Source organism: Pteropus vampyrus, unplaced genomic scaffold (genome assembly GCF_000151845.1).
Source record: "Pteropus vampyrus isolate Shadow unplaced genomic scaffold, Pvam_2.0 Scaffold272, whole genome shotgun sequence".
NCBI classification, from domain to species: domain Eukaryota; kingdom Metazoa; phylum Chordata; class Mammalia; order Chiroptera; family Pteropodidae; genus Pteropus; species Pteropus vampyrus.
In genome coordinates this window covers 864,362-872,930 of record NW_011889053.1, presented here as the reverse complement: position 1 = coordinate 872,930, position 8,569 = coordinate 864,362, and the positions used below count along the sequence as shown (strand labels likewise).

General features: G+C 40.2%; 1 long non-coding RNA gene across 1 annotated transcript in view; it reads left to right on the top strand.

Annotated features, from left to right (window-relative positions):
* The window catches only part of LOC111729626, a 10,396-nt gene extending 1,885 nt beyond the window's left edge, over nt 1-8,511 (top strand). The window contains exons 2-4 of the long non-coding RNA XR_002776305.1: nt 5,486-5,587; nt 6,286-6,397; nt 8,235-8,511. This is a non-coding gene — a long non-coding RNA (uncharacterized LOC111729626). The remainder of the gene's footprint in view (nt 1-5,485; nt 5,588-6,285; nt 6,398-8,234) is intronic.
* Nucleotides 8,512-8,569: the final 58 nt, after the last annotated feature.

Here is an 8,569-nt window from a genome sequence, read left to right as displayed (position 1 = left end):
TTGTGCAAAACAAACCTTTCCTGGGATCTAACCTTGCACCAGGTACTGTGCTGGGGCCTCAGGCCTCATGCTTAAGTTGACGAAGATTTGACTCTCTAGGCAATAGGTGAGAAAACAGATTCTTTGAGCCATGTGTTCTATTGGCTCCTCCCACCATAAATCACATGCATGAAAAACACTTCCCCAAAGTCTGTTGTCTGGCTTTTGATTTCGTTCATGTTCTTTAGATATTTAAAAAATTTAAACATCAAATTTCTGAAGTTTCTAATACAACTGTTGAGAACAAATATATATGCAAACTGCTCTTTACTTGTTTGAGCACAGTATTTTGTGTTTCTCTGAAATAGGATTTCTTTTCTTTCTTAACTATGCTTATCTGATTGTCTATATTGTCTTAGATCTAAACTAGGTTAGAGTGACATTCGAAATTCCCAGTCCATTCGGTTTTTCTTCCTCCCATGATCTAGTCTATGTTTGTGCTTCCCACAAAATTCCTACCTCTGCTTCTCTTCCTGTACTCTTGATTTTTCTCCTTGACTGTGGTCTCTGTGCTCACCAAACTCTACCGCTTTTCATAGGCATGTGGTCCTTGTCCCTGTCCCTCTTAGTAATTAAAGAAGTTCTCCTCACATGTGTATTCACTGATGGCAGCTGTCTGGTCTTGACCTCAAGACACCTCTCAGCATCCTTGATTAGCCCCATTTTACAGCTGGAGTAAATTCAGTGACATAGCCTTTGGCAAACACCAGGCCTCCTCATCTCTCATATTTAGATTGATATTTAAATTAGTTTTGTGTAATATAGTATCTCATAAGTAAGGATGGAGAATTAAATTTCATTTGCTGTGGTGTGAATTGTTCTGAGTTAGGAAACAAAACCTACAGGAATCTTCTTTTCTCCTGAAATGATTCAGAAAATTTAGAACAGCATAAGTCAGACCAAAAGACACTAGGGGGCGTGAGAGACTTTTTTCCCTCTGATCTGCCTTATCATGGTGTTTATGAAGAACACTCTTTACCTTCAATGTTGTATTTGTAGCTTCTCTGCCTATGAGAAGCTACAAATATAACATTGTTTTTTCATAGTTTAAATATTTTTCTATTATGAATCTTGCTTTCCTCCTTTCCACTGTGTAAAATTTTAATTGGCTGTGTATTAACCGTAAATAAAACGACTGAGCCAATACATTAGTATTTGTCTGTTTCACATAACTTCCTCCCAAAGCAGTAGATGGGGCCTGGATGTGCATTCCTCTGTTTCCAGCAGCATCCTTCTACTTCAGAATATTAGGATATGTTTAAAAGGTGCTTTAGGAAAAAAACCAAAACAAAACATAGTACTATTGTGCACAGAGTAGGAAGAATTTCCTGGAAAACACTAACAAGGAAAACAATCCCATCAGTAAACCAAAATAAAATGTAAATGGTAGCCATTATATTGTACTCAATAAATATTAGTTACCTATGCTTTAGGAACAGTAGTATTCAACAATTTTAACCCCTTATTCTCGATGATTAAAACTATTTTTTTCTGTCCTTTCTTAAATGATATTGGGAAACGTCGAAAGAAGTGAATTGTTTGCTTCATTTTCCAAATAGTCACTGATCTTAAAACGATGAATTTTTATGCCTGACGCTTCAGAGGTTCTGAAGTGTCTGCCTGCTTTGGTGGAGGAAGTCTCAGCTGCAGTCGTGGAAGCAGCTAGGACCTATCATGTAACTAATGGGACCCAAATGACAAATGTTCAGTGTGCTGTTCTTGTCATCTCAGATCAAACACCCTGCCGTCTTTATATCACCTGCCCAGGCCATCTTCAGACTCCTGGTAGAGTTGTCATCCAACTACGTGACCTTGGCAAACTATGCTAGAGAGAGCCCCCCCGCCCCCCGCCCCCCCCCCCCCCCCCCACCGACTGCCCCGCCTGCCTCTGTGCTGCCTGCAGAATCTGTCGCACCTGCCCCTCCTCCCTGCCCCATTACCGCTGCCAGTGTGCCTGCAGTCTCAGGACTTCTCATAGTCCATATTCAGACTGGCTTGTCTGCAGGGGCTCCCGTCCTGCCCGAAATATCCTCTCCCTCTTCTTCAGCCAGTGTAGAAGTCTCCTCTCTGCTATTTCTGTCAGTTTTCTCCTCTGTGCTCTGGTTGAATTGGATTTGTTTTTAGCACAACCACCTTGACTCCATCCTGTAGACTAAGTGCCTTTTTACTTTTGTATTCCCAGTGCTTAACGCATGTCTTCCATATAGTAGATGCTCAATAAATGCTCACTGGATAAAGTTATGGCTAGTTTAATAGAACAGAATAGCTCAGATCTGGCTTCATTTTTCTGTGAGTTCAATGTCCTCACATCCTCTGGCAATGAATGACTCAGAGGTTTGAACTGGACCTTTAAAGCTCATTCTTAAGGAAAGCAATGAACTTGGAGGGAAAAAGTCCAGATCTGAGGAATCACTTGAGTCTGTCATGTCTGTTATATAAAGCACTTTGGATTTCTGTCCCTTATTTCAGACAGTGTCCCTGAATACATGTAGACAGTTCACCCGGCCAAGCCTTCTGCTAGGACACACAGTGTCCCCAGAATCAGCACCGGCTGATATTCATCTAATTCCACAGCCTCTTGAATCTCAACAAGCTAAATTTCCTGGTATAATATATTTCCAAAGTAGCTTTGTAACAGTCGACTAAAAGTTAAGCTATTCTAACTAAAAATATAGAAAGTAAAAGCATGTCATATTTCTTCTGGGTGAGCCATTCCCTAACTTTGAGAAAAGAAAACATTTTAAAACTGTTCCCTGTACATAATACACAACACCTTCTTCTCTCACACACTCTTTACTGCTATGGTTTTAAAATAGCAACTACAGCTGCCAGTGGAGACTCTTTGGGGACTTTAAGGTCACTAATCAATTTCACAGCTGGAGGCAAAGCACTTTGCTGGGAAATATTTTTTGCATGACATACAAGGTGCTGTGACCTTGTCAGGGCAGCCAGAAGGTTCAGCTTAAGGAGTAGGGAAAGCTGGAGCAAGGCGAGGGGACCCCAGGCAGGCCGAACACCTTTGCCAGTGAGTTACCTGTCCCCTGCCTGCTTCCATGCTTCTCCAGCTGAGCCGGGGAGCCGGGAGACCCCAGCTCCTCCCGGACTCTCTTGAAACTCACTCCCAAGTTCTGATTCCGTGGCTATGGATAAGGCCTGAGATTCTGCATTTCTAACACATTCCCAGCCCCTCCTGATGCTTCTGGTCTGGAAACCACCTTGAGAACTGCTCCTCTATCCAATTACTTTTACTTCCTTTCGCTGGAATATTTACATACAAGAGGATTTATTTCCTTTGCATCTCTCTGAAACATACTGCTTCCTTCCCACCGCCTTCCCTTCAAATATCAGTTTAGTCTAATGGGAGGATGGTGCTAGACTAAAAAGCATATGGTCAAATAATTGCTCTTGCCTAATTTTAGAGTAAATGTGTCAGGAGAGTAACAGAAAGGACCGAATTATAAAACCATAATTTTAACAGATCTCCTTTCTTTAAGCTGTTAGACGTATTTCACTGATGTATAAGTTTCATGAACTCTTACTGAGCGTCTGTGCCAGTATGTGGTGGGATTATAGCTCTGCCTGCTAACCAGACTCTCTTTTCCCAGAGAATCAAGTTAGTTTTAATGCACAGGTATCAGTTTTCAAATGGAAGCGGCTTTCTTCATTTCCTCCCCAGAATAAATCATCTATCAGGCCACAGGGTGACTTCTTGTAAAGTGAACCTGTCTGTCCTGGCTGGAGACATGTAGTGGAGAGAGGATATAACTCGGTGGCTAAGAACACAGTTCTGGGGTCAGATAGACCTGACTTGGGTCTGAAAAAGCTTCCAGACTGTCATGAGCCTCAGGGGTATGTGCACGTGGGCACGTGTGTGTGCGTGTGCGTGCGTGTGTGTGTGTGTGTGTGTGTTTTAAATTATAAATTATAGATAATAATTCTTACTTCATAGAAATACACGAAATCCATGCTTTGGCTGAATTCTAAGTGTGACATCATGTGATCGAGTCATGGAGGCCAAAGGCAAAGATCACCATCGTAACATAGCTTTCTGGAATAAAAGAATAAGCCTGATAGTGTTCTGAAAAAGTCATCGTTAATTCCATCAGTTATCTACTCCCATAACCACAAGCTTCGGTGGCATACAGTAACTCTAAAACTTTGGTGGAACAGAATAGGAAACATTTATTGTTCACCATTCTGTTGGCCCGGTGGGCATTTGTGCTGATCTGAGTCATACCCAGAGGCTCTCAGCTGGGTTCGTGTCTGCTCACTCACATGGCTGCAGATATCTGGCTGGTCTAGGATGCCATCAGCCCCGACAGCTGATCTCTGCTCCATGTGATCTCTCATCCTCCAGTGCTTGTTCTCAGAGCATGACAGCATTCAAAGAGTGAGAGCAGAAGCCTGCACGTATGCAAGGGCTCTGGAGATCAAGCACAGCAGTTATTTTGGCAGCATTCTGATGGTGACAGTAAATCACAAAGCTGCCCAGATTCCTTATGAGAAAATAGACCCCACCTCTCAAAGCGAGGGGCTCCTAAGTTACATTGCTAAGACAATAGAGGGGTAGAGAATTTGAGTCATTTGTTTCAGTCAACCTACTACATTAAGATGCTTTTATTATTTTTCAGTCAAATATAATACATTTGACATTATGGGGAAGGAACAATAATTTCTTCACTGTCAGCTGCTAGATTTCTCCTCTGGTAGCTACCTGCATATTTATGATGCTGGATAGAACTCACTTTCAACTGTGACTGAGAGAAGAGTGACGTATTAGAGTAGCTCATTTTTAAATAAATATATTAGTTTCGTTCCTTCAGTCTTTATCATTTCTGGATCAGTGATAATTTATCATGGATGTTGTTGTAGAATAGTTTGGGAGTTTTTCCTTGTGAAATTTTTAGTGGCAAGGTTAACATGCTGATTTTAACGTGTCCATACAAAAATCAAATAATTTCAAAATGGTAGTTTTTTTCCTTAAAGGGATCATGGCTTATATAGAATTGGAAAAAAAAAAAAAAACCCAGAAAATAAATACAGTTCTTAAATGTCATTTTATTTAATCATAAGAATGTTAGTATACCAAAACAAATTTACAAAGTTTCGAATTATGATACAATCTATTAATCCTTATTATTCTTCCACTTATTATTTAAATTTGCGTAAACATCTGTTGACTTAAAAAAGGATATGTCTCCTGAAGCCAACATGCTTTCTTTTATATAATCTTTACAGCTTTTACACTCATCATAGGCTTGGAATAATAAATATAGATCGATACTTCAACTGACGGATAGAATTCCAATTTCCAAACCCATAAAGAAGATTTTTACTCCGAGTTTCACATAGAAATGCTTACCTATAGTTGAAAGAAAACATTGTGCTTCAGTTTTAACAACAAATCTCCATGTCACACGGTGTTTGTATTTCTGACGTTGTTAAGGTACGGTGGTAACCCATGCACGTGACGACCACTGATCAGATGCAATTTCAAGGATGCCAGAAGTATCGTTGAAGCTGGCCAAAGGCAAACGGCAGTTTTCAGGTGTGAGTATGCTTCCAAAGGGGGTTCAGATTAAATGAAGTGACGTGTGTAGACAGTCTATGGCACATGGTAGGTCTTCGATCAATGACATATTGATTTTCAGTATTTTTTACCTTTGGTCAAGATTTGGGATACTATTGCATTGTATTTTGACCCCTAGTGATATTTATCAGCAAAGCTTCCTGAGTCAAAACAAACACAGTTATGAATGGGGAATGTCTGTGCATAAAGGTCTCTTAGAGATTTAAATTTAAGGTCTAATAAGCTGTATTCCAAGCCTGTTCCCTCAGGTAAGCTAAAGCTCCATGTTTCACTCCGTTGTGCCTCTCGGTATCACGGCATTGTGACAATTATTTCACCTGCTCTAAGGGTATGTTGCAAACGTGATCAAACTCAGCACGGGTTCCCATAGTGTATGGAGTTTCTAGATGGGATCTGTAAAATTATTTATCATGATGTTTCAAAACCAAATGGGTAACTATTGATTTTGGATGTCAAATGTATTCTTATTATAGCCCATTTCAAGTCTAAATGGATAATTTGTTTCTGCAAATAGGTTGGCTTTCAGGAGCAGATTGAAAATGTGACTATGGAGAGATACGTGTGTGTACAGTTCTTGCTACTAAAAAGCTATTAGTTCCCAGATATTTTGCTATTGTGTACTGCAATAATTTATTATTTTGATATTTGTGTTTCAGGTTAAATCTTTAACAGGATGTCTGCACGCGTTAAATAGATGGAAAGAATTAGTTTCTCATTCTTACTTCACTCATTCAATGAGCAACTCCATGGTCTGTGGATGATGCAAAGGTAAATTGGACGTGGTTCTTGCCTTCAAGGAACCTAGGTGTAGGAGTGGTGACTTGGAGAAAGCTTACCTAAGATTTAAAGCAAAAGCGTGATGATCAGCCGAGTGTTCCATGCCTGGCCCCCCAACCCTCACCCCTACCTCCATGTCCCCTACTTCTATCACCCTTCTGCCGGGCCGTAAAACCTCCTGAAGTCAGCTTCTCACATTGACATTCCAGGTGAGCGAAGGGTACCGTTTCAACCTCACGGTCATCTTGATTACACTTCTCCCTATTTTCACTGGTACAATGTCAAGGCCTTTCTTTGGTTTAAATCCTGTGCCCAGGAGGCTCTAGGTTATGTACTTGATGGCAGCAGTTGGTTTGGTTTGTTCAACTTAACCGTCTCATGGCCAACTTTTAGCCAGAAGATGGAGTGCAAGAGCCAAAGACAGGAAATCTTGGGCCATTTATGGCTTTCATATTTTTTTCTCTGTATTGAAAAGCCTGGAATTGTATTCTTCAACTTAGCACTTAGAGCCTCAAGTTCAGCATCATAATATGTGTAAAGTTAGCCAAGCTGTTAGGAGTGGGCTACCCAAATAATGTGTTTGAACAAGCATAAGATTTAGATTTAATCACTTGTTGACAGCAGGTAGAAAGCATAAATCAATGACCGGTGTAAGAGAATGGTTTTTGGTTTTCTTCTAATGAGCAGTGTACAATTAGTAATGTTGGTGGTTTTGTCTACACGTCTATATGACAGATAGTCCCAAATCAGAAGGAACAGGGTTAATTCATTTTTATGTCATGGTTTGGACATAAAACAGATTGCCCAAATGTTAACAATCGGTGATTATGCTAAAGGGATATACTGACATTCTTTGTACTATTCTTATACAAGCCTTTCTTTTTCCACATTTGAAGTTCTCTGCAAGTAAAAAAGTAAAAACAAACACACCCCCCTCCAGATTTCCTACTTTATTTAGTGAATCAGATACAGCATGTTTTTAATCAATCGATTAAAAACTAAGGCACTTATATTGCCTTTAACCTACCTCTTAGAAAGAAAAAAAACCAAAAAACAAAAAACACTCGAATGCTGGAGTTTCCTGAAATCTATAGCCAATTGTGAAATTGAACACAATGGGTATCAATTAAGGGCGTCTGAAGATTTGATACATGTCGATGATCAGAATCCCAAGCTTTCATTATCCTAGGAATCTTAGATTCTCCAGTGAGTTGGAGACATGACAAATAGTGTCAAAATGCCTCCATCCAGAGGCAGTGCTCACTTCCGGTGCCACGTGGAAAGAAGAGACTATTCTTGGACTTCTCTGTTTGTCTTTTAGAAAAATCCTCTGGTTTAGTTAGCTCGTGGTCTACTCCCAACTCCACCCCTATAATACCAGCCTATGTCAGAGTGCTCCCTTCCTTCCACCCGAAATCAGCAAGTGGAGGGAAATCAACAAGTGGAGGGAAATCAACAAGTGGAGGGCAGTGCTTCCTGCCGCAGGAGGCCAAATCTATTCCCACACTCAGACTTGAAAGTAAACCAAGCCCAGATCTTCAGCTTCTCCAAGAGCACCAAAACGGGACCCGCCATAATGAAAAAACCAGAAACAAGGGCTGTGCGTTGGAACCAATTACCCTTTTTTTTTTTTTTTATTACTTGGAGTCTGGCTTAATCCTTCTCTTCCTATCAAGCAACATATGGATTATATTTTCTCAAAAATTAGGCAGAGTTTGGCAGCCTCATACAGATTCTGGAAATGTATGAATGAGTTCAAGAGGAAATTTTTTTTTTTTTTTACTTATTCGTTTGTGTGTTTTTTTTTTTGTTTCGTTTTATTTCTTAGCACCTATAATCCGTTCTCTAGCAAGAGGAGATTGAATATTCAAGTGCATGTGAAATAGAATGACAGAAGTTGGAAGTCCAATTGAAAGAGCTGAGTTGGCCTCTCCTGTGGTTTCCACACTCAATATCATGACCACTGCATTGGATCCAGTTGGCAAGACCTCTTCCAGTACAGTGAGAGATATGAGTTTTACTGCATTCTATAAATATGACCATTTATTTGGCCCAATGTATTCATATTCCCACTCATTCAGTGCTCACTTACACTGTCCAATTTGCTTGACCCAGTCTATAAATGTAGTTTGCCTACATCTGAAACGTCGTCTGGATGGCTTT